Source organism: Heloderma suspectum, chromosome 14 (genome assembly GCF_057233095.1).
Source record: "Heloderma suspectum isolate Gila_16-S chromosome 14, 16-S_ref, whole genome shotgun sequence".
NCBI lineage: Eukaryota > Metazoa > Chordata > Lepidosauria > Squamata > Helodermatidae > Heloderma > Heloderma suspectum.
In genome coordinates, this window is record NC_139471.1 from 3,376,823 (window position 1) to 3,400,029 (window position 23,207).

The window sequence follows — 23,207 nt, forward strand, 5'->3', positions numbered from 1 at the left end:
GGAGTCCCCGCCCCTCGGCACGCAATTTCCTTAAATAGCGCGGCTGAGCCCGGCGAGCGGGAGGAGGAAGGGGCGCCCGCCGGCAAAGCCCCCTCGGCGACGGCACGGGTGGGACAGCCCCTTCCCAGAGGACTGTACCACTTCAGGCGGGAGGGCGCAGTTTGGGGGGCCTTTCCCCTGCGCTAAAATGCGCCCCGATGCTGAAAGATTAGATGCTGAGATAGACTACTTTATTTATTCAGGAGATTTATATGCCGCTGACCACATTTAATGCTACCCTGAGCTAAAAAGATTAGATAGATAAATAGTGGATTGATAGATGACAGAATATTCATTTCGTTAACGGATTTATTTGCCGCTGACCATATTTAATGCTGCCCTATGCTGAAAAGATTAGATAGATAGATGGTGGATTGTTAGATGACATATATGAATATTTATTTATTTAATAGGTTTATATACTGTAGCATGAAATATGTAATAATTATACATTGAATGCTACCATATGCTAAAAGGTGAGATAGATAGACTGATAGTTGACAGAATATTATTTATTTATTTATTTATTTAATAGATGCGTGTATCACTGACTGTATTTAAAAATATCTCTAAGCAGTTTACAAGAAAATAAAATATTAAATTCTTTAATATTTAAAAATATGCAAATATTTAAAAGGGTATATGTTAAAATACATAGTAATTGCTACAACATTTATATAAAACATTAAGAAAAACATTAAAATCAGTTAAACTTATACAACACCTTGATGACAAAGAAACAAACTGGACAGCTCACTCGGGAAAAGCCTGGGTGGGTGAAGAAATGGGCCTTAAATAGAACACTTCCGTGCCAATTTATTTATCTGTATTACAGGATGGATGGATGGATAGATAGATAGATAGAACAGTATAGTATTCATGGAGGATATCAATGGCTACTAGTCCTGATGGCTGTATGCTCCCTCCAGTATCAGAGGCAGTGTGCCTATGCATATCAGTTGCTGGGTAGCATGGGCGGGAAGGTGCTGTTGCATTCATTTTTATTATTAAATTTATTTATTTATTATTAAATTTATTAATCGCCCATCTGGCTGGTCACCCAACTACTCTGGGCGATGCACAGCGTACAATAAAACAGTTTAAAACAATAAAATTCTACAATAAAAACATTTTCTAAAATACCCTAACCCACCCCAAATGCCTGCCTGAACAACCACGTTTTTAATGCATGACGGAAGCTCATTAAAGAGGGGGCATGGCGGAGTTCCCTAGGGAGGGAGTTCCACAGAGTGGGGGCCACCACAGAGTAGGCCCTCTCCCTCGTCCCCACCAGTCTAGCTGTCCTGGCTGATGGGACAGAGAGAAGGCCATCCGAGGCTGATCTTGTTAAGCGGCCTGTCTGGTGCTGCTGGAGGCGCTCCTTAAGATAGGCTGGGCCGGAACCATATAGGGTTTTAAAGGTCAAAACCAACACCTTGAATTTGGCCCGGAAAACAACTGGTAACCAGTGCAACTCCTTCAGCACCTCCTTCATGTCCTGCTTGTGGGTTTCCTGTGGGCAGCTGGTTGGCCACTGACTGAACAGAATGCTGGACTAGATGGACCCTTGGCCTAATCCATAGATGCGGAGTCTGTGTTCTTATCTATCAATCTATCTATCTACTGTCACACACACACACACACACACACACACACATATATATATATATGTACGTAAACTTTTTATATATATAAAATTTATTTCAGGTGCAATCCTATGCATGTCTAGACAGAAAAAAAGTCCTGTCCCAGCATTCCCCAGCCAGCTATATATACAAACAGGCAATAATTTATACACTGCTCGCCATATCAAAAGACAGAGACATCTCTAAGCAGTTTACAGAATCAGAGGTTAAAATACATAATTACAGATGGTCTATTGGAAGAGTGTACCACAGTACTGGGCCACCCCTGAGAAGGCTCTGCTGTCCCCTATATATGCAACCTAACTCATCTTAATGGCAGGCACTTGAAAAAATCCCTGGAGGGTGTGGAGGTGGGATGTGGGGAGGAAGCACCCAGACTCTGCCAAGAAGCAAACCGGACAATGGAGAATTTCCCCCTGATGGTCAGTGTGACGTGCACACTGATACTCTCCCCCTACACCAATTTCCATCCTCAACAACAACCCTGTGGGATAGGGCAGGCTGAGAGGTAGTGACGGGTCACCCATCAAGGCTTGTGGCATGTCAGGACTTGGATTCAGGTCTCCCTGGAGCTGTAGGACTTTGCTATGTCTAAACAGGCACAGGAGCGCACCCTTAGAGATTTTATTATGTGGCATGCAAGTCCGATTCATGAATAAAACAAAAATGTATAAATAAAGAGTCATAAATAAAGAGTCCTCTGACTCTTTACCCGCTACACCACTCTGGCTTTCAGCAGTAATGTCAGGAGATGTGGAGGTCAAAACCAGGATCCCACCGCTCCACTAGTCCCTGCTGCCCCGCAGAGTGACACCCCGCTCCAGACTACTGCTGAGTGCCCACCCCACCTTGAGAGCTGAACTTTGCCTCTAGCTGCAGCCTGGCTAACTGAGCATTTATTCCACGGTCTTTGATAGAGCTGTACACAAAGGGCCTCTCGAAATTCTCCAGCCTATTTGTTGGGAGAGAAATTGGAGGGACAGTTTCACCGAATTTCTCCTAGGGGAGGACACATTCTCCAGCAGTTTCTCACAGATAGGGCTCACCATCGGCAGGGGCTGTAGCAGGCACAGCTTCTGTCCTTTTACCTAAGGGTTTTTGGTTTCTTGCACTGCTCCTGCTTTTCAAAAGCAATTGTTTTTCTATCAGTTTGAATGAGAATGGTCGAAAAAAGGTAGGGGAAATTTTCAGCACAGCGCTAGTCTTTAATGCCCCTTTTGTGCCTCTATGGATCAAGTGCTTGGAGTTTCCCCCACCACTGTTCCCGACTTACAGGACTGGTTATGCCCTCTTTAGCTCAGGGGTGTTGAACCTCAGGCCATGGTTTCCCAGACAGCCACGCCCTTCCACTGGTCACGCCTCCTTTCCCCTGACTGCCGATGGTTTGGTCATTTCCCAGCTTTTTACGTGGGTCCCCCCGCCCCAATCCTGAAAGGCTGAAATGCCTCTCGTAAGGCTCAGTTACTGGCAGGAACAGCTTTAAGCTAAAATCTGCTGGTACTTTTTGGTATTTTGACCACACCTGTTTTGACTTTGGCCGCGCCCGCTGCAGGAATGCGTCCCTCAAGAGTTTGTCCAGAACTGAATTTGACCCTTGGACTGGAAGGGATTCACTCCTCTGGTTTAACCGATGGCCAGGATGGGGTCTGTTTTGGCTGCGGGGGAAGCTCATGGGGCCGTGTTTTGGCTCAAGTTGTCACCTCCATTTGTCATAAAGAAGCTGATTATTGGGGGGGGGGTGTCTTTGTAAACTGTACAAGAAAAGAAAGGGGGAGATCAAAACGTTAGTTACCTTGGTGTTAGATATGAAAGTCCAGCTGATCGGTTACTGTGGCAACGGGATTCTGTTGATAATACTGGTCTTCACACTGGCCAGTAAGAACAGTGGCTAACTGGAAAGGAGCAGATTAGATGGGTGTGGGATCTGGTTTGTTTTTGGCTATGTGCAAAATCGAAACAGGCTGAGGGTGACGGGGCCTGGTACAAAATGGTAGCTCGGGGGGCAAACACCCTATTGCCATGCACTGGTTATTATGACCTGCACGTACAAGGAAAAAGTAGATGAAACATACACATACAGACACACACGGACATAAGGAGAACCATGCTGGATCAGACCCAGGGTCCATCTAGTCCAGCATTCTGTTCACACAGTGGCCAACCAGCTGGCCACGGAAACCCACACGCAGAACACGAGTGCAACAGCACCCTCCCACCCATGTTCCCCAGCAACCGGTGTACATAAGCACACTGCCTCTGATGCTGGAGATAGCACATTGCCATCGTGATTAGTAGCCATTGAGAGCCTCCTCCCTCAGGAATTTGTCTTAACCCCCTTTTAAAGCCATCCAAACTGGTGGCCATCGCTACATCCTGTGGAAGTGAATTCCACAGTTTAACTCTGCCCTGTGTGAAGAAGCCCTTCCTTTGATCTGTCCTGAATCTCCCACCATTCTGCTTCCTGGGATGGCCCCTTTGGGTTCTAGTATTATGGGAGAGGGAGAAAAATGTGTCCCTCTCCACTTTCTCCACACCATGATGCATCATTTTGTACACTTCTATCATATCACACACACCATCTGCTTTTAACTGAAAAGAAAAGGACAGAGGGCATCTGATAGACTAGGGGTGCCCAACCTTTTTGGGTCAGTGGGCACATTTGGGATTGTGAGAGAGTGTCATGGGCATGCTCACAAAATGGCTGCCATGGGGATGGGGCTTGCCCAGTCATAAAATGGCTGCCCTGGTGGGCAGGGCCGGTCATGCAACATTCACTTCCCAGAAGGCAAACTGTGATGACTAGAAGAAAAATAATGAGGTCAAAACAAAAGTCACTTGCCCAAGAACCAAAGTCCAAGAGAGAGGTGGGGGTCTGAGCTCCCAAACACAAAAGCAGTCTTTGGAACCCAGATGAAGATGGCACTGGAAGGCAGCACTTTGCTTTGCAGCAGGCCAGACAACCAGTTTTTTTTAATGCAATTGAACTAAAATGTTAAGAAATAAAATAAACATCAGGCGGGGCAGGGAGAATGGGGGGCGGTGCCCAGAGGCACCACACTGGAAAGCCTAGCGACATTGGGACATTTCATATCGTTTGGCCTTCAGTGGGGAACATGGCTGACATGTTTTTCCAGAATTGTGAAATACGTTCATCCTCAGAGGCCGTTCTTAGGTTGCCCCCACCAAAGGAGTCAAGGCAGGGGGCTGCTACGGAGAGGGCCTTTTCAGTGGTGTCACCCTCATTGTGGAATGAGCTTCCCAGAGAGGCTTGCCTGGCAACAATGTTGTGGTCTTTTTAGCACAGGTGAAGCACCTTTTATTCTCTCAGTCTTTTAAAGAACTTTTTAAAGTGCTTTTGAGATCACTGCGTTTTTACTTTGTGGCTGGTTTTACTTTGGTTTGACGTGCTGTCATGTTTTTATCTCTTGCTGCCAGCTTTATTATGAGCTGTTGTTACTTTTTGTTTTCTTGGTTGTCTGCTATGTTTTAATGCATTGTACACTGCCCACAGAATGTGGGTTACTGGATGGTTTAAAAGTGCAACAGACAGACCAATAAAGATGTTTACCAGCACTCCTATTTTCCCCATCTGTTCGTGACCTAACGGCACAATCCTATGTATGTATAGACAGGAAAAAATCCTACAAATTATTTTCTTCCTTCTCATATTTTCCTCCCTCCCCCCCTTCTTCTTACTTCCCTTCTCATCTTTCCTTCTCTCCTTCCTTCCTTCTTTTTCTTTATTCCCTTCCTTTGCATCTTCCTTCCTTCCTTCCTTCCTTCCTTCCTTCTTTTTCTTTATTCCCTTCCTTTGCATCTTCCTTCCTTCCTTCCTTCCTTCCTTCTATTTCTTTATTCCCTTCCTTTGCATCTTTCTTTCTTTCTTTCTTTCTTTCTTTCTGGCTGCTTCCAGCTGAGGGCATCTAAGCACTACCACTCAGAAGGCTTTTCGCACCTATTCTGTCTTTTCCTCCTGCACAGATTTCTCCACAGTAAGAAAAAAAGGCAGAAGAAGCAGTGGGAAAACACAGGAGGGTTACGAGCAGAAGGTGTCATCATCTGGACCCCCCGGAAAATCGCGTCAATGAGGCAGGCCAATGGCGCGATAAAAGCCTCGCCTGGAGACACCCAGCCTTTCATTTGAACAGCTGCAGCCTCCAGCAGCCTTATCCTGCACAAGCACACACCTGTCACACAGAGAGATGCGCAACCACATCCCAATGGACTCCTCCCTCCGCTGGGTTCCCCTTCCCCACGGCGCAACCCGGAACAGGCCTGCTGGCTTGCAGGCTCCCACAGTACCCACCCTTGACCGCATGGGGGGAGTGTTGGATTTCCACTGGTGGTGCTGCGCCTTCCACTTCTAATCCGTGCCCTTCTGTTGTGCTCAACTTTGTTCCCTCCTTTGTTAATGGATTGGAAACTTTTTCCCCATCTTTCTCTCTCTCTTTCTGCCTCCCCTTGCTTCCTCTCTGCTGTTCAGAGAGATGATCCTACGCCAAGCAACAGAGAGCTCATCACCGCATGGCCGTAAACGTGGTAGGCATTGCCACTTGCGGTCTCATCCTGCCACACCATTCGTTGTATGCAAAAATAAGGGGGGGGGGGGGAAAGGAAGGTTTGAGAAGCAGAGAAAGAGAGAGAGGGGAGAAAGAAATGTGGTAGGCATTGCCACTTGCGGTCTCATCCTGCCACACAATTCTTTGTATGCAAAAAAAAGGGGGGGGGAGGAAGGTTTGAGAGACAGAGAAAGAGAGAGAGGGGAGAAACAAAGGGCGCAAAGAGAAGGAGAAAAAACATGCCAGGCAGACTCACATCAGCGCTGCCAGCTCGGAGGGTTGGTGAGTGAGTCAGAAATGAATTTCAAACAGATGGGGAAGGAGGAGGCAAAAATGGTTTGGACCAGCTTTCTCCAACCTAGTACTCTCCAGATGCGTGAGCCTGTAACTCCCATCATCCCCAAGCAGCCTGGCTGGGGGCAATGGGTGTATAACTCCCAATGTTTATCCGATTCAAGCCCCATTGACTTCAATGGGTCTACTCGAAGTATGGCTAATGTTGAAGACAGCCCCTGGTCTCCATCTTGCACTCTTCAAACTCTCCTGTGCATTTTTATTTTTAAACCTCCTTTTAGATACAGGGAAAATATCACTAAAAAGAAAAGTCCATTGTCTTCTTTCTAATTCGATTGCACAGGGAGCTCCCTTCTAGGAGGACAGGCTGTTTGGTCATTGACTGGCAGCTGCTCTCCAAGGAGTGAGGCAGAAAAGGGTCTTTGCATCTGCAGGGGGTTGGATTGGATGACCTTTGAGGTCTCTTCCAGCTGTTATGATTCCAGCACTTGCAACCTGATTCTTTTCATTGGCAATGATGGGATTAAGAACAGAAGAAGAGCCCTGCTGGACCAGACCAAGGTCTATCTTAGTCCAGCATTCTGCTCACACAGTGGCCAAGCAGCTGCCCAGGGGAAACCCACAAGCAGGACATGAGCGCAAGTGCGCAACAGCACCCTCCCGCCCATGTTCCCCAGCCACTGGTGCACATAGGCTCACTGCCGCTGATACTGGAGGTAGCACAGAGCCATCAGGACTAGTAGCCATCGATAGCTTCCTCCTCCATGAATTTGTCCAACCCCCTTTTCAAGCCATTGCTACATCTTGTGGAAGGGACTTCCACAGTTTCACTATGCATAATTTAAACTAGGGATGGAACCACCGTTTAACCTAGGGTGGCCACTTACGCAGCGGCAAAAGCAGAGAGGACAAAAGAGGACACCAATTTGCATAACATCTGCGGATGCATAGGTCTAGGTCACATTTAGGAACAATAATTGTTATTACAGCCGGTGTGGTGCCGTGGTGACAGCGCTGGACTGGGGAGACCCGGGTTCAAATCCTCATTCAGCCATCAAGCTCCCTGGTTAACTTTGGGTCTGTCGCTGACTCTCAGCCTAACCTACCTGGCGGGGTTGTTGTGAGGACAAAAGGGAGAAGAGGAGGAGACCATGTAAGTTGCTTTGGATTCCTTCCAAGGGGGGGGGGCAAGATGTAAATAGAATAATGAATAAATTATTTCAATAGAAATACAATATATCTCACCGCTGTGATCGGGCGTTGCGTGTGCCTGGTCAGTCTGCTGTCCAAGTGTTGATGGGCAACTTCAGGACCCCTGCTCTGCTCTCCCTCCTTTTGGTCCCCAAACCAGACTTGGACGGGGCAGCCCCTCAAACAGAGAGGAGACCTTCAAATAGAGGACCGCCCTTGGCTACCTCTCCAAAATAGGGGACCATGTTCTGAAAAGTATGGCGCCTGGCCTCACTAAATGAGCCTGGGATCTTCTCCATCTAGAGCAGTCTACTCCTGTGTGGTGTAGCGGTGAGAGTGTTGGACCGGGGAGACCTGGGTTCAAATCCCCATTCGGCCATGAAGGTCACTGGGTGACTTTGGGCTGGGTGCTGACGCTTGGCCTGACCTACATCACAGGGTTGTTGTGAAGATAAAATGGAGGACGATCATGTGCCTTGGGTTCCTTGCAAGAGGAAAGAAGCTGGGATATAGATGTTATAAACAAACTGGGAGCAGCTAGCGATTTAGGGCTTTAGGTAGGGGCTGTCCCTTTGGATATTACCCTTCATCCAATAGATTCCAGAATGTTGAACACCCCTCCCCCCCCCCACCATAGCAATGATATTTCGTAGGAGGCAGCAGCCTAAAAAAATCCAACAACATGACAATCTGGGACTGTTTAGCTTAGAAAAAAAAGGCAAGTAAGGAGGGGAGACATGACAGAGGTGTACAAAATGTTGCCTGGTGTGGGGAAAGTGGAGAGGGAGACATTTTTCTCCCTCTGTCATAATACTAGAACCCAGTGGGGTCATCCCATGAATCTGACTGGTGGGAGACTGAGGACAGAGAAAAGGAAGGGCTTCTTCACACAGCACAGAGTTAAAGTATGGAATTCACTTAAATTATAGTTAAACTATGGAATTGGCTACCACCAGACATAGTGATGGCCACCAATTTAGATGGCTTTAAAAGGGGGTTAGATAAATTCATGGAGGAGAAGGCTATCCGTGGCTACTAGTCCTGATGGCTATGTGCTACCTCCAGGATCAGAGGCAGTGAGCCTATGTACACCAGTTGCTGGGGAACATGGGCGGGAGGGTGCTGTTGCACTCCTGCCCTGTTTGTGGGTTTCCCGTGGGCAGCTGGTTGGCCATTACATGAACAGAATGCTCTTCTAGATGGACCCTTGGTCTGATCCAGCAGGGCTCTTCTTGTGCTCTTAAGGCAGCTTTCTCCAACCTGCTGGGTGGAGGATGCTGAGAGTTGTAGTCCAACACACCGGGGCGCGGGGGGGGGGGGACCAAGTTGAGAAGGCTAAATATCAAAATGCCTGAGAAAATAGAAATCTCTTCCCCTGGGGCCCAAAAGCATGCCATGTAGGGGCTTAGACAGGGTTTTCCACAACCATGGCGGCAGCAGCAGGGGAAAAAAAAGACCTTTCCTTTAGTGTTACACAGCACACTTCCTGTAAGGAAGACACTAGGAGGAGAGCTTCCGTAGAAGATCTCAAGACACGGGCAGGCTGGTACAGCAATTGGCGATCCTTCGGGTATTCGGGTCAGGCTGTTTAGGGCTTTAAAGCTATATGCAGAACCATTGTCAAGGGTCGGTGTGCTCAGGCATCTGCCAAGGGCCCACTGGAAAGGGCCCCCTAGTGAGCCTGGGTCTCCCCTGTTCTTGCCTGATGTGCTAGCCACCACACCACACTGGCTCTTAGCAATAAGCTCCCAGCTGTCGATTTCTGCCACTCGTTTGAGGAATCTCCAATACTGTCTGGATTTTGGAGTGCCGTATTGCCTCATCTTCTTTCTGAAGTAGAACCGATGCATTAGGAAAGTGTCCATGGTTCTCGGTCGTTTTCCTTTTCTTTTTGAATATTGTACAGAGCAGGGTGCCTCTGCTTTAGGGCCCTTGACTTTGTATCTTTCCCCCATGGACATTACCCATGCTCAGAGCCAGCATCGAGGGTCGGCATGATCGGGTCCCTGCCAAGGACCCGCACTCCACCAGGGGCCCACCGGCAAGAGCCCCCTGGAGTGGCTCCTCCTCTTCCCCACTGCAACCTGCCTGTTCGCCTGCCTCTCGCTCTGGCCCAGGCAATGGTGGTGGTGGTGAGGAGGCGCAGGAGACGCCACAGCCTGCTTTCTCCCTGGCTCTCTGCCTGCCAAGCAAGCAAGTGGGAGCCATGAGGAGGAGGAGGAGGAGGAACAGGCACAGCTGGTGACCATGTTGGTGAGAAGGAGGACTCACGGAGGGAGGGGGCCCATGGAGGGTCTCCTGCCCCAAGGGCCCACAAAAACCTGGAGCTGCCACTGGCTCTCTGGAACCCCTTCCCCATAATCCGTGGACTCTCTGCTTTGCAAGGCATCAAAGCCTTGGTCCATCTAGTCCAGTCTTGTCTACTCAGATGCACTGTGGCTCTCCAGGGACTCAAGCAACGAAAGGTTTCTTTTCCCAGCCCGCCTCTCAGGAACACAATTAGTTGTCTTATCCTGAGTCAGTCCCTGGGTCCATCTAGCCCAGTATTGTCGACACTGACTGGCACCAGGCAGGATTCTTTCTTAGCCCTACCTGAAGATGCTGCCAGGGATCGAACCTGGGACGTTCTGCCCGTGAACCAGGGGCTCTACAGAAATCTTTGAAACTGGAAATACCAGGGATCAAACCGGACACTCTCTGCATGCAACATTATATGGTCTACCACTGAGCTGTGGGGAGTAGCGGATGGACACAATCCTCACCAGTGCACACATCAACAGAAGCCTCCCTTGATTATACCCCCTGTCTGAGGCCTTTCAGATGCCCAACCCAACTGGCCTGTGTCTTTTGGACCATGACTGGCAGTTAGCAATGCATCCCATAAGACCAGAAATCTCCAGTGTGCCAGCAGTCGCCTCTCTTGACGCCCTCTGGGCTCCCTGCCCCTGCCCCTTCCAGTTTTAATTTTATTTCTCAAGATCTTAAAATGATTACCATTTTTAACTGGAGGCTGGCATGCCGCAGAGAGATGGACCCCCTGGCGCCATCTTTATTCGGGTTCCAAAGAGCAGTTTTGTGTTCTGGAGCTCAGGCCCCCACCTCTGCCTTGGACTTTGGTTCCAGCAGGGCAGGTGACTTTTCGTTTCATTTCACTGGTTTGCCTTCTGGGAAATGAGTGGTTTGTGACCGGCCATGCCCACCACAGTAGCCATTTTGTGAATGGGCAAGCCCCACCCCCAGTGGCAGCCATTTTGTAAGAGGGCCCACAACACTCTCTCAAAATTCCAAATGTGCCCACCGACCCAAAAAGATTAAGACCTCGTGCCCCAAGAAGACCAGTGTAGCCTCTGTTGCTGTTTGCAGTGGAGAAAGGTGTTAAGGGGGTGTTTGCCCTTGGCATGGAAGGGGCCAGCTGAAGGGCACAACAGAGGGAAATTGGAGGCTATGCCACACACGGGCCAAACCGAAAATACCTCCAGGCCAAAGCCCACCAGCTACGGATCTCTTCCAGAGGCAGAGACTTTTACCGCACAGTCCTTAGATTCCTGCATTGTTCAGGGGGTTGGACTCAATGGTCTTATAGGCCCCTTCCAACCCTACTATGCTATGCTTCTATGATTCTGTATCTTAGCAAGCTGTGCTGAGAGCCAGCGTGGTGCAGTGGCGAGAGTGCTGGACTGGGAGCCGGGAGATCTGGGTTCTAGTCCCCACTCGACCATGGAAGTTCGCTGGGTGACTTTGGGCCAGTCACAGACTCTCAGCCCAACCTACCTCACAGGGTTGTTGTTGTGAGGATAAAATGGAGAGGAGGAGGATCATGTAAGCCGCCTTGGGTTCCTTGCAAGAGGAAAAAAGGCGGGATATAAATGCAATAAATAAATAATAAATAAATACTGAGGGAGATAAGGGTGGAAAGCCCCGCTGGAAGCCTTACTTTTTTCTCTTCCTTCCCCACTCCTTTTTCATTATGTACTGTGTCTTTTTAGATCAGAAGCCTCCTGCGGGCAACTGGGTCTGTCTTGTTTGACTGGTTATATGGGCAAGGTGTGGGATCAACATTACTTTAAATAAATACATTAAATACATGAACACATAATATCTACTCCGAAGTAAGTCCCATTGAGTTCAATGGGGCCGACTCTCAGGTAAGTGTGTATAGGATTGCAGCCTTAAACTGCTTATCTGTTCTGCCACATCACCACAAAGACACCCCCCACACCCTTAACTCGGGAACCTTCTCCTTCAAACTCACAGAGGAAAGAAAACGTTCAGATTTATTATTATTTTGAATAATGATGCCCCAAGAGCCAGCTGGGTGGTATATATAATAACAATAACAACAACTGTATAATTTTCCAGGAATGCACACAAAAGCACAGAGTGGGTTCCTGAAATGTACTCAGCTGGACTGCTTTTCTCTGCTTCCAAGTTTCTAGTCCTCGCACATCTAGGCTAGGACGTTTGGGAGAAAACTGCACCAAAGGTGATGACAGACACCTCCACTGACCAACTGGACGGGTGTTGATGTCCTGCAGGGAAGCCTGGGGCCCCACTGCACAGCTGTCTTTCCCCTGGCCGGACATGAGTGCTTATTACTCCCACTCCTCTTCCCAAGACCAAAGTGGTCTGTGCGGACGGAAGATGCCTGTTTGACAACAGACGAACAATCTCAGCGTTCAGAGTGCTGCACACAAAGCTTATGCAAAGCGCACTCATTTGCATCAGTGTTCCAGAGAATCTGAAGGCAGGGAAAGAGCATCTCGTTCTCATAAAGCCGCCAGCCATGAATGTGCCAACACACCGAGGAAGCAAATGATGCCATTTTGGCTGGCCCGCTTACCCGAGGTGGAGGAGATCCCAGGTGCAGCCAACGTACAAGTCTGTCTCCCATGAAAAGAAGGAGCCCCGGAGAGTTTATGACACTTTTGCCGTACCTGTTCATGTTGAGCCGCTACGGTTGGATGCTGGGGCCGAAGTCCGGGCCCCCCACCAGGGCCAGCCCTCGGATAAATAGCCCCCCGGGCGAGGACTGCCTTTATTGCCCGCGCCCCCAGTCGGTTTTGCAGGGCCACCCAGAGGATGTATGGGTCAGCCGCTGTGCTAGAGTTTGCACAAGCCACAGTTCAAAAAGCCACATTCTGAGCAGTAGCGGCGCGCTAGGCCACGCAGCAGAACCGTCCCAGGTTTTCCTTGTAATGTTCTTTGTTGTGTAGCAGTTCCTACCTTTTGGTAAGCATTCTTTATTTCAGAATATCCATTATTTTTATCTTTAAAAATAATAAAGAAAAGTAATAAATAACTAAGGTATCCAGCGGACCGCTTACAGCGTATGGATTTATTTTATTATTTATATAGTGCTTACAGTGTTAACATTTTACTGAAAAAACGTTTCAGTATTTGAAATGCTCGGTGGCGTTGCCCCAAAGTAAAGCTGCGTTCCGCTGGCTTTTATCTAGCCCAGATGACACGGAAGTGGAAACTGGGAAAGAGGCGTGCTTTAAAGCTAATTGAAGGAAGATCATTTTTGTAGTTAGTACCCAAACAACCTGTAGAACCTTGAAAGAAAGGCTGTGGGCACTTGCTTTTCGCCACTCTAGCTCACTGCAGACAGGACATTCGAATGACAGCCGCTGAGCTCAGCTTGGCACCCCCCTCAGCAGAGCACCCCAGGCGACTACCCATCCCTAAGGCTGGCCCTGCTCCACACATGCTGGGGGCTCCCGAATGGTCACCCAGAGAGCAGCAGAAAGCAGGTGCAAACAGGCCCAGTTTCAGCAAATGGATTGGCATGGGAAACCCACCTAGAGCTGATGCAGTTTGCCACAGCATCCTTACTTATTTCTAAACATTATAAAGTTCGGGGGCAGCTGACTGGGCATGTGCAGAGCTACCAGATGCTATTTTATTACTTATATATCTGGTACATTTATATCCTGCCTTTTCTTCCAAGGAACCCAAGGCAGCTTATGAGACCCTCCTCCTCTCCATTTTTATCCTCACAACAACCCTGCAAGGTAGGGGAGGCTGAGTGTCAGTGACTGGCCCAAAGCCACCCAGTGAGCTTCATGGCTGAAGGGGGACTTGAACCCAAAACTCCTGAGTCCAACACTCTCCCCACAACACCACACTGGCCCTCTACCATTTCCCATCTAAAGAAATGTCATCCATTTCTTCAAGAAGCTGGGGCATCTTCCCGAGTCAATGTGTTTAACATTAGGGCAGGAGAAGAAAACGGCATGTCAAACAGTCAAGCCAAGGCTGGTGAGGCTGTCTTAAGTAGGTAGAGCCCGGTCAAGGTAAATACATCAGGCACAGCAAGCAACATAAAACCAGAAGTCCTCCTGTGTAAAGGGCAGCTGCAACAGGACCATGGACAGCTCAGAGTGAGCTATGCTGGCTGGAGTGCTCTCCTGCTAGAAACATAGGAAGATGTTGTCTCAGCAGCAAGCTAGAACCAGCGGAGGCATTACGTAGGCAGCCGCAATCTGTAGTGTGATCAGTTCTGCCCCCTCTGGAAGAACTGGTTGGACTATAGAAGGGCTCTTGCCTAATTCTGTAGTTTCAGACATCTCCAGGGCTGGGGAGATGGAGGTTCTGCCCACAGTGGATTTCTCCATCATCCCTAGTGATGGCTCTTTTCTGCATTTTCTCCACTTCTGCAATACCCTCTCTAAGGTGCAGTGACCAGAACAGTATACAGTGTTATCACTGTGGTCTCACATTTGTACAATGGCATACCTATATTGGCCATTTGGTTTTCAATCCCCACCCCCCTCTGCCCGTAATGAACCCTAGCATGGAATTCACCATTTTCACAGCTGCCACAGACTAGGCTGTCAGTTTCACTGAGTGTGAAGACAATCCTGTAAAATAGTAGGGGACACGACAGAGGTGTACAAATTAGGCCTGGTGTGGAGAATGTGGAGAGGGAGACATTTTTCTCCCTTTCTGATAATACCAGAACCCAAAGGGGTCGTCCCATGAAGTTGATGGGTGGGAGATTTAGGACAGATCAAAGGAAGGTCTTCTTCTCAGCGGGCAGAGTTAAACTATGGAACTCCCTTCCAGAAGATGTAGTGATGGCCACCCATTTGGATGGCTTTAGAAGGGTGTTAGGCAAATTCCTGGAGAAGGCTATCCATGGCTACTAGTCCTCATGGCTGTATGCTACCTCCCGGATCACAGGCAGCGTGCCTATGTACAGCTGTTGCCGGGAAACATGGGCGGGAGGGTGCTGTTGTGCTCATGTCCTGCTTATTATTATTGTATGTATTATTATTAGCATTACCCATTTGGTAAGTAGTCATCAGTGTCCCTTCTCCGTGAGCCCCTGCCAAAGGAAGTGAGGCGGGTGGCTACTAGGAGGAGGGCTTTTTCTGTTGTGGCACCCCAGCTCTGGAATGAGCTCCCTAGTGAGGTTCGCCTGGCGCCTACATTGTATTCCTTTCGGCGCCAGGTGAAGACCTTTTTATTTTCCCAGGCATTTTAGCATTTTAGCTTTCTAAATTTTTATCTTTGCTGTTTTAAATCTGTATTTTAAACTCCTGCACTGCTGCTAGGTTTTATTGTGGTTGTATTGTTATATTGTGGTTTTAATGTTCTGTATATTTTAAATTGTTTTATTGTGTGTTGTTTGGATTTAATTTTTGTGAACCGCCCATAGAGCTTCGGCTATTGGGCGGTATAGAAATGAAATAAATAAATAAATAAATAAATAGTCTACTGGCCAGGGAAGTGAGGCGCATACAGCAATACGAAGGGATGAAAGGCCGGTAATGTCTGACCGAGGCAAGGGCTGTTGGCTTGTGACCCAAGCAAGAGCCTTCAGCATCCCACTTTTGAAAGCTGGCCACAGACGGAAGACCATCAAATCAGGCCCGGCAGCTCCCTGGAGGGGTTTCCAGAAGCCATGTGATCCACGTATGCTGTGTGTCTCCAGCGATGGAGGGGGGTGGGTGGAAGAAAGAATAGGGAAAAAATAACTGCCCCCCCCCCCAGTCTGGCTAGTGCTTTCCGGGAGATGGTGCATTTCCATTGCTAATGGCTGGAGAGGAGCCAAATGCCCTTTCAGGGATGGTTTCCTGCGAAAAGATGGACGCTGATCCAAGCTCATGCCGCTGTGAGCAGCTGGGCTGATTTCTTCCCCCACCCAGCCTATTCCTTCCATAGGCAGGAAACAATGGACTGCAATCGATCCAGGCATTGACACTGGCCTATACCTCTTTTCCATGTCCTGGTTTGAGGATGGTCTCTCTTTCATGACCTTTTGAATGGAGTCAGTCTCTCTCTCTCTCTCTCTCTCACCCCCCCCTCCTTCCCCCATATGCTTCACAGCAGTGCAGGGGATACCCTATGCAACAAACATTTCCTACCGATCAGGGACAGGCCCTGGTCTCTGTCCCTGTCCCCAGTCCATTCCTGCTCCTGTTTTGTACTTTAGGGAGGTGTTGGGAAGGCCTCGTGTCTCTGTGTGTGTTTAATGCACAGACACCTTTCTTGGAAGCCCTCTCAGCGCCCTGCCCTTCCTGAATTGATTTTATTTCTTAAGATGTTTTAAACATTTAAATATTGTTTTAAAAAAAACAGGGAAGCTGGCAGGCTGCAAAGCGAAGGGGCCTTCCTCTAGTGCAGTCTTTCTTTGGGTTCAAAAGATTGGTTTGCTTAGGGGTCCTTGAACAAGTTACCCTTCCTTTGGCAGGACCATTGGCCTTCTGGGAAATGAGCGGCTGTGCCCACCACAGCAGCCATTTTATAAATGAGCAAGCCCCCCTCCCCATGGCAGCCATTTTGTGAGAGCACCCACAACACTCTCCCCAAATTCCTAATGTGCCCACCAACCCCAAAAGTTTGAGGACCCCCAACTAGATTTATTGCAAGATTAAAGACTCCCGAGTCTTTTCAAAAGGAAATGGTTTGGGGCACTTCTGGAAATTGTTTGGACATAATGAACTGCTTCAGAAGCCAGACCAATTAAAACCAGTTTGTTTTTTTAGAAACTGGGAAGCTAGCATGCTGCAAAGCAAATTGGTCACCCTCCAGTGCCATCTTTATTTGGGTCCAAAAGAGTGGTTTTGTGTGTTGATGCTCAGACCCCCACCTCTGTCTTGGACTTTGGTTCTTTTAGTCTCACCACTCCTGGCTTCAAACCCCACTAAGCCAAGTAAATCTGCCATGGCTCTCAGCAGAGACACATCAGCAGGACCTTTTTATTAGCAGGAACTCTGATATCATCCGCCACCCCCCTCAGACTTCCCTGGTCCCTCTGATTTCCCTAGCAACAACAGATTGTTCCCTGTTGCAATGCAAAGTCTTTTGGGGCAGCTTGGTCATGAATGGGAAATTAAGACCCACGAGCTTTACTAAAGATGTGCTCCTGGGGGAGATAAAACTGCTTGAACTGGTTCATTGAGATGGATCCCTACCCCTGCTGCCTGCATTTTTGGACCTGACTTGGAGTCCAAAAATTACTTACTTGAAGATGATAGAGAGAGTGTGTGTGTGTGTGTGTGTGTGTGTGTGTAAAATTGGAGGTATATTCCTAATAGTCAGGAAGATTGCTGAAGTGGGGGGGGGGGGAAGAGAGCATCCAAAATTCCACCACGCTAAGCTCTCTGTTGTTTGATGAATGTGACTTTGATAAATTTTACCCGCCAGTTTAAATATGCAAAGCATATTTGCGAGTTTGCGTTGGGATTAAAGGAACTTAACTTGTAAAATGAAATTGCCACGTTAGGAAGGGGAGCTCTGAGACTTCTCCTTAAAACCGTGCTGAACTGAGCCAACCCAAGGAAAGGACTATGACAGGAAACAAGTTGTTTGTGCACACATCTCTCTCTGTGTTGCGGAGGAGGGAAAGCAAGCTGGGGGTGTTTTTGTCCTGCAATTCTTTTTTCCTTTTTTTGCCTCCTCCCCAAACCAGGTTTGAGAGGAACAACCAAAACCAAGAGAGTAGGGATGGGTAAATGAGCAATGTTCGACTTCGCCAGGATTCTCCGAGCAGCAAGCAGCTATTGAATGGGAGATTTGTGCAAGTTTCCCCAAATTTCCACAACTTTCTTCCCTGGACTCCAATTTCCTGAAAGTTTTCTTCCCCATGAAAGAGACTTCATTTTTTCTGCTCTCTCTCAGATGCTTTATAATTTATTTCGGTGGGGTTATCTAATAACTGTGAAGTGGCCGAGGGCACTCCGTGTGTGTGTTTTTTTTCTATTACACATCTCTCCATTGCTTCGCAGCCTCCCAGGCTGCCTGCACTTCCTAATCTGAAAAATCCCTATGGGAAGATTTTCCTTATGTGTTCCCCTGGGCTTTAACTGAAATGTGGGAAGTCGAGAAGGCTGCAGACAGCAGAAGAGATGATTGTACAATGAAAACCAGGACACTCACACCCACTTCTCAGCCACCTCCTAAGCAATATAAACACAAGAAACACAACACAACCCATGAGAATTTCTACAAGATGTTCTTCACCACTGATTTTTTTTTTCCTGAAACCATTTCTTTTCTATCAAATTGAAGGAGAATGGTTGAAAAAAAAATGTAGGAGAATCACACAGCACTAGAAAAAACATCTCCCTCTCCATTTTCTCCACAACATGCACCACTTTCTCCACACCGCTATCTGCACCCATGTTCCCCAGCCACTGGTGCACAGAGACTCACTGCCTCTGGTACTGGAGGCAGCACATAGCCATCAGGACTAGTAGCCATTGACAGCCTTCTCCTCCATGAATTTCTCCAACCCCCTTTTAAAGCCATCCAAACTGGTGGCCATCACTCCATCTTGTGGAAGTGAATCCCACAGTTTAACTCTGTGCTGTGTGAAGGAGTCCTTCTTTTGATCTGTCCTGAATCTCCCATCAGTCAGCTTCATGGGATGGCTCCTTTGGGTTGTAGTATTATGGGAGAGGGAGAAAAATGTCTCCCTCTCCACTTTCTCCCCACCAGGCATAATTCTGTACACCTCTCTCATGTCTCCCCTCACTCGCCTTTTCTCCAACAATCCCAGCTGTGTAACCTTCCCTCATAGAGGAGTTATTCCAGCCCCTTGAGCATTTTAGTTGCCCTCCTCTGCACTTTTTCCAGCTCTACAATATCATTTTTTTAGGTGCAGGGACCTGAACTGTACACAGTATTCCAGGTGTGGTCGCACCCTAGATTTGTATAAAGGGCAGTATGATATTGGCAATTTTATTTTCAGTTCCTTTTCCCCTTACGACTCACATGGAATCGGCTTTTTTCACAGCAGTATCCGCACGTTGATCATGCTTCCGATGCAACCCACCTCAGGCTGTGTGACTCAGTTGTGGGTCATAACAACTAGGGATCTTACAGCAATCTGCTATGAATCCAAATGACACCGGATTTCTATGGATCTGCCTCACGGAATCCACAGAGGACTGGCTTTTTAGAGACACACGGAGTCCGCAGACTTCCAGACTGTTGTTTAAACTTTCTGGAATTGTACACAACCTTGGTCATAGAAAAATGAAGGAAATGGTGTAAAAATATGGCAATGCATGCACTGCTGGGTTTTTTAAACACACACAACATTTTACACATCTCTGATCTCTCTTCAGTCTCTGCATTACAACAATCTGTGTGTGTGTGTGTGTGTGTGTGTGTGTGTGTGTGTGTGTGTGTTCTGCTTGCTGACTTTACGCTGGTCTAAGAAAAGTACTCAAAATTTTACGTACCAGCAAAAGTCCCAGAATTTTTATGGATGGGGGGGAGCATACTTTTGGGGGGGGGTTGACATCCATCAATGAGCAGACGATGGAGCAGATGACGCCCACTGGTTGGAGATCTAAGGCTCTAAGATGACTCCCTCGGTTACTCTAGCTGAACCAACCCTGTTCCTGCCTCCTCCTTCGTCTCCTAGTCTCTCCGCACCTGACTTTGCAGAAAATTACACAGGCACGAATTGCAACACCCTGCGATAGCAGGACCGGCTTGCCTTGTTCCCCCCGCCCGTGGGGGAATGGGGGGAGGCAAGGAGCAAATGGTAGACACCGAGGGAGGAGCGAGGCTGGCTCATCTCCCAGACTCTTGTAAATCTCACGCTTCCTGGACCCACCTACTAGTTATGTCAGTCAAAGTGTCTCTCCTGTCAGTACAGTTACAGCACACTCCTGGAGCGACTCCCTGTCAGAATAAATTTATCGATTGATTTGATTTGTACCCTGCCCTTCTATTTATTTATTACATTTATATCCCACCTTTGTTCCTCCTTAAGGAACCCAAGGCAGCGTACATTGTCCTCCTCCTCCTCTCCATTTTATCCTCACAACAACAACCCTATGAGGTAGGTTGGGCTGAGAGTCTGTGACTAGCCCAGAGTCACCCAGTGAGCTTCAGGGGCAAGATGGGACTAGAACCCGGATCTCCCAGCTCCCAGTCCAACACTCTAACCACTACACCGCACTGCTCTACCAAGGAAAACAGCACTCCAGGCGGCTAACCATCATAAATAAAACTGGATTAAAACAATAATGACACAAATGTGTTGAAACACACTTAAGAACGCAACAAAAACAGAACAAACAGCACCCAACCCAATGGACCAGTTTACACACCAAAGCGCTGCTTGAATAAAAAGGCCTTTGCCTGTAGACGGAAGGACAGCAGAGAGAGACCAAACCTAGCCTCCTTCGGAGTTCCACAGCCAAGGAGCAGCCACTAAGAAGGCCCTGTCTCGCATTGCCACAAAACGCACCTCTGAAGGCAGCAGTTTTGGAAGAAAGGCCTCTCCGGAAGATCTTAAAACCAGGGCAGGCTCATATGGGAGAAGGTGGTCTTTCAGTTAGCCTGGTCCCAAGCCATCTAGGTCTGTATGGGTTATAACCAGCACTTCGAATTGTGCCTTGAAACAGAACAGTAGCCAGTGAACCTGTAGTAACAAGGGCTTACGTGCTTCCTGTAACCGACCCTGGTCAAACGCCTGGCCACAGCATTTTCTACCAGCTCCAGTTTCTGAACAGAAAGAAAGATTGGGGTGGTGGTGATCCACTAGAGATCAGCTATTTCCAGAGAGGTGGATATGTTAGCCCATTGCAGCAAAACCCACAAAGAGTCTTGGGGCACCTTAAAGACTAACAAATTCATTCTGGCAGAAGCATTCACCATAACAGTAAATACAGGACAATCATTGAGCAGATGTCCTCTTCTTATTATTTTAGAGCAGCCTTCCCCAACCTGGTGCCCTCTAGATGTTTGGGACTTCAACTCCCAGCATGCCTGACCATTGGCTGTGCTGAGTGGAGGTGATGGGAGCTGAAGTGCTAAACATCTGGAGGACTCCAGGCTGGGGACTATTTCTTACCTCATGTGTGTGTTTGTTATTTTTGTATAATCTGTTTTAAAGTTTATTATTCTTCAATTGTTATTTTTCTTCTTCCATTAATAACTTTATTATTATTATTATTATTATTATTATTATTAAAAGAGAAAAGGATTGTATTTGAATAAATACTCAGGACAGGACATTCCCTTCCCATTCACACCTTTCAGCATTGTGGAATCTCAGTCCAGTGGTAAAGCCTGTTCTCACAGGGATGCAGTACTGGGACTTATTTATTTGCTTGCAGGGATGCTGATGTCATCCACCAGCCCCCTCAGACTCCCCTGTTCCCTCTGAGCTTAGCTGCAATCCTCAGAGCAGCTGGGTGGAAATTAATTTTCCCAGCAACTGTCCTGCAAGGGCTGAGGCAAACTCAGTGAAGGTGCTAACCAGAAAGCAAGGTAATGAAACAGGCAAAGGTCAAAGCACAGGCAATCCATCCAATATGTGAGGTCAGGATAAGGCAGGAGTGGTTGAGACAGCAGGGAGAGGTCAAAACACGGTTAGGTAGTCAGATACATCACACAGGCCAGAAGCAGAGTCAAGCAGCAGTCCAGCTCAGTAGCACAGAGGCTCAGTCACAAGGCAGGATCAAGGAAACAAAACTTGCAGCAGTGGGAAGCTACTACGACCTTGCTCCCAGCACTGAGTAGACAGACACTGAAGGCTTTAATCCACAGAGCTTGCTAAGCCTCACCCAGGCTCAGCTGCAGTACATTAGGGCTCTCTGGCCAGAGTCCTGCTCATGAGGAGTCACTTTCTCCTGAGGAGTCCTTTTTTCCCCCAGGCAGGCACTCCTTCGGCTGGTCAAGGTCTGAGCCTGTGCCTTCAGGCACTGGCATTCTCAGGGTCTGGGCGGTGGCTCGGCATTCCCTTCTGACTCAGAAGCAGAACTTTCGAGGTGGGCAGTGTGAAGTCCTCTCTCCTGAGGACCCAGGACCATCTTGATCCGCCCCAGGATCCCCTGAAGTGACTTGTTCCCCAGGGACATTTGGCTCAGAAGGCTCCAGATCATCATCTGAGGAGGATTCTGCCAGAGCGGGCAGGACAGCAACAATAAATTGTTCCCTGATGTAATGCAAACTATCTTGCGGTGCCTTGGTGTGGACCGGGCAGCAAAGACCCATTCGCTTGACAGCAAGCCTGCTGCTGTTGGAGATGACATGACTAGAACTGGTCTGTTGATCTGGATCAACACGGCTACCTGTGTTTTTTGGACTCTCCTCCAGGGCATGGCTCTGGGGACTGTCACGATGAACATCTGCACTTCAGAATGGACCACTGCACCACTGATCAGCAACAGATCTACGGATCAGCACATGAGGGTGAAGAAAGATGTGATGTCTGTAGAGCAGCGGGGATGGTTTGGAAGTCATCCCAAAGCATTCACTATAAATATACCTTTTCCACTCCAGGGCTGAATCAGAAAGCTGTGTGTGTGTCTGTGTGTGTGTGACTGAGGCAGAGAGAATGCCCTGGAGGTGTTTCTAGTCTCAACTGGGAAATCGTACCAGACTCTTTGTGGTGCTGGTATACCTCCTGTATTAAACTTTAGACAGGGCCCAAGTGTCTCCTTCCTAGTCTCAACTGGGAAATCATACCAGCCTGTTGTGCTGCTGGTATACTTCCTATATTAAACTTTAGACAGAGCCCACATGTCCCTTTGTGTATATGCACTCGTGGCCACACTGCAATCCCCTGCAGACTACACAAGCATGATGGTGCCAACCACTCTGAGAGCTTTATGGGGTGGTATAGGAAGTGAAATGAAATGATGCAGCATAGGTGCATGGAAACATACGCTGTATAATCATATGCTGATGCCAAACAACTCTGTGCATATGCACGCCCTTTACAGCTATCAAGGCCTTCTATGCTGGCAGTTGCTGCCTACTCCCTCAGGACTTCCCACACGTGGTTCTATTTTCCGTGCATGAGAACCCTGCTCTGCATGCAGCGATTGTATACTAGGAATCCCCTGGTGCACAGCGACCTGTGCATGAAATGTGCAAAGGAGAGCTGTGCACAGATAGCCTTTTGAAATTCGCCACCCTATTTGTGGGCAGTGAAATTGGGGGGACAGTTTCATCTCATTTCTCCAGGAGGAACAGAACTTCTCCAACAGGGTTTCACTGCTAG

At 48.1% G+C, this 23,207-nt stretch overlaps 1 long non-coding RNA gene across 1 annotated transcript; it reads left to right on the forward strand.

The window, feature by feature from the left end:
• Positions 1–6,080: 6,080 nt before the first annotated feature.
• Positions 6,081–15,421, forward strand: LOC146335549 (uncharacterized). Its single transcript, XR_014785890.1, has 3 exons — positions 6,081–6,224; positions 7,528–7,691; positions 12,089–15,421. It is a non-coding gene; the product is annotated as an uncharacterized LOC146335549 (long non-coding RNA).
• Positions 15,422–23,207: the final 7,786 nt, after the last annotated feature.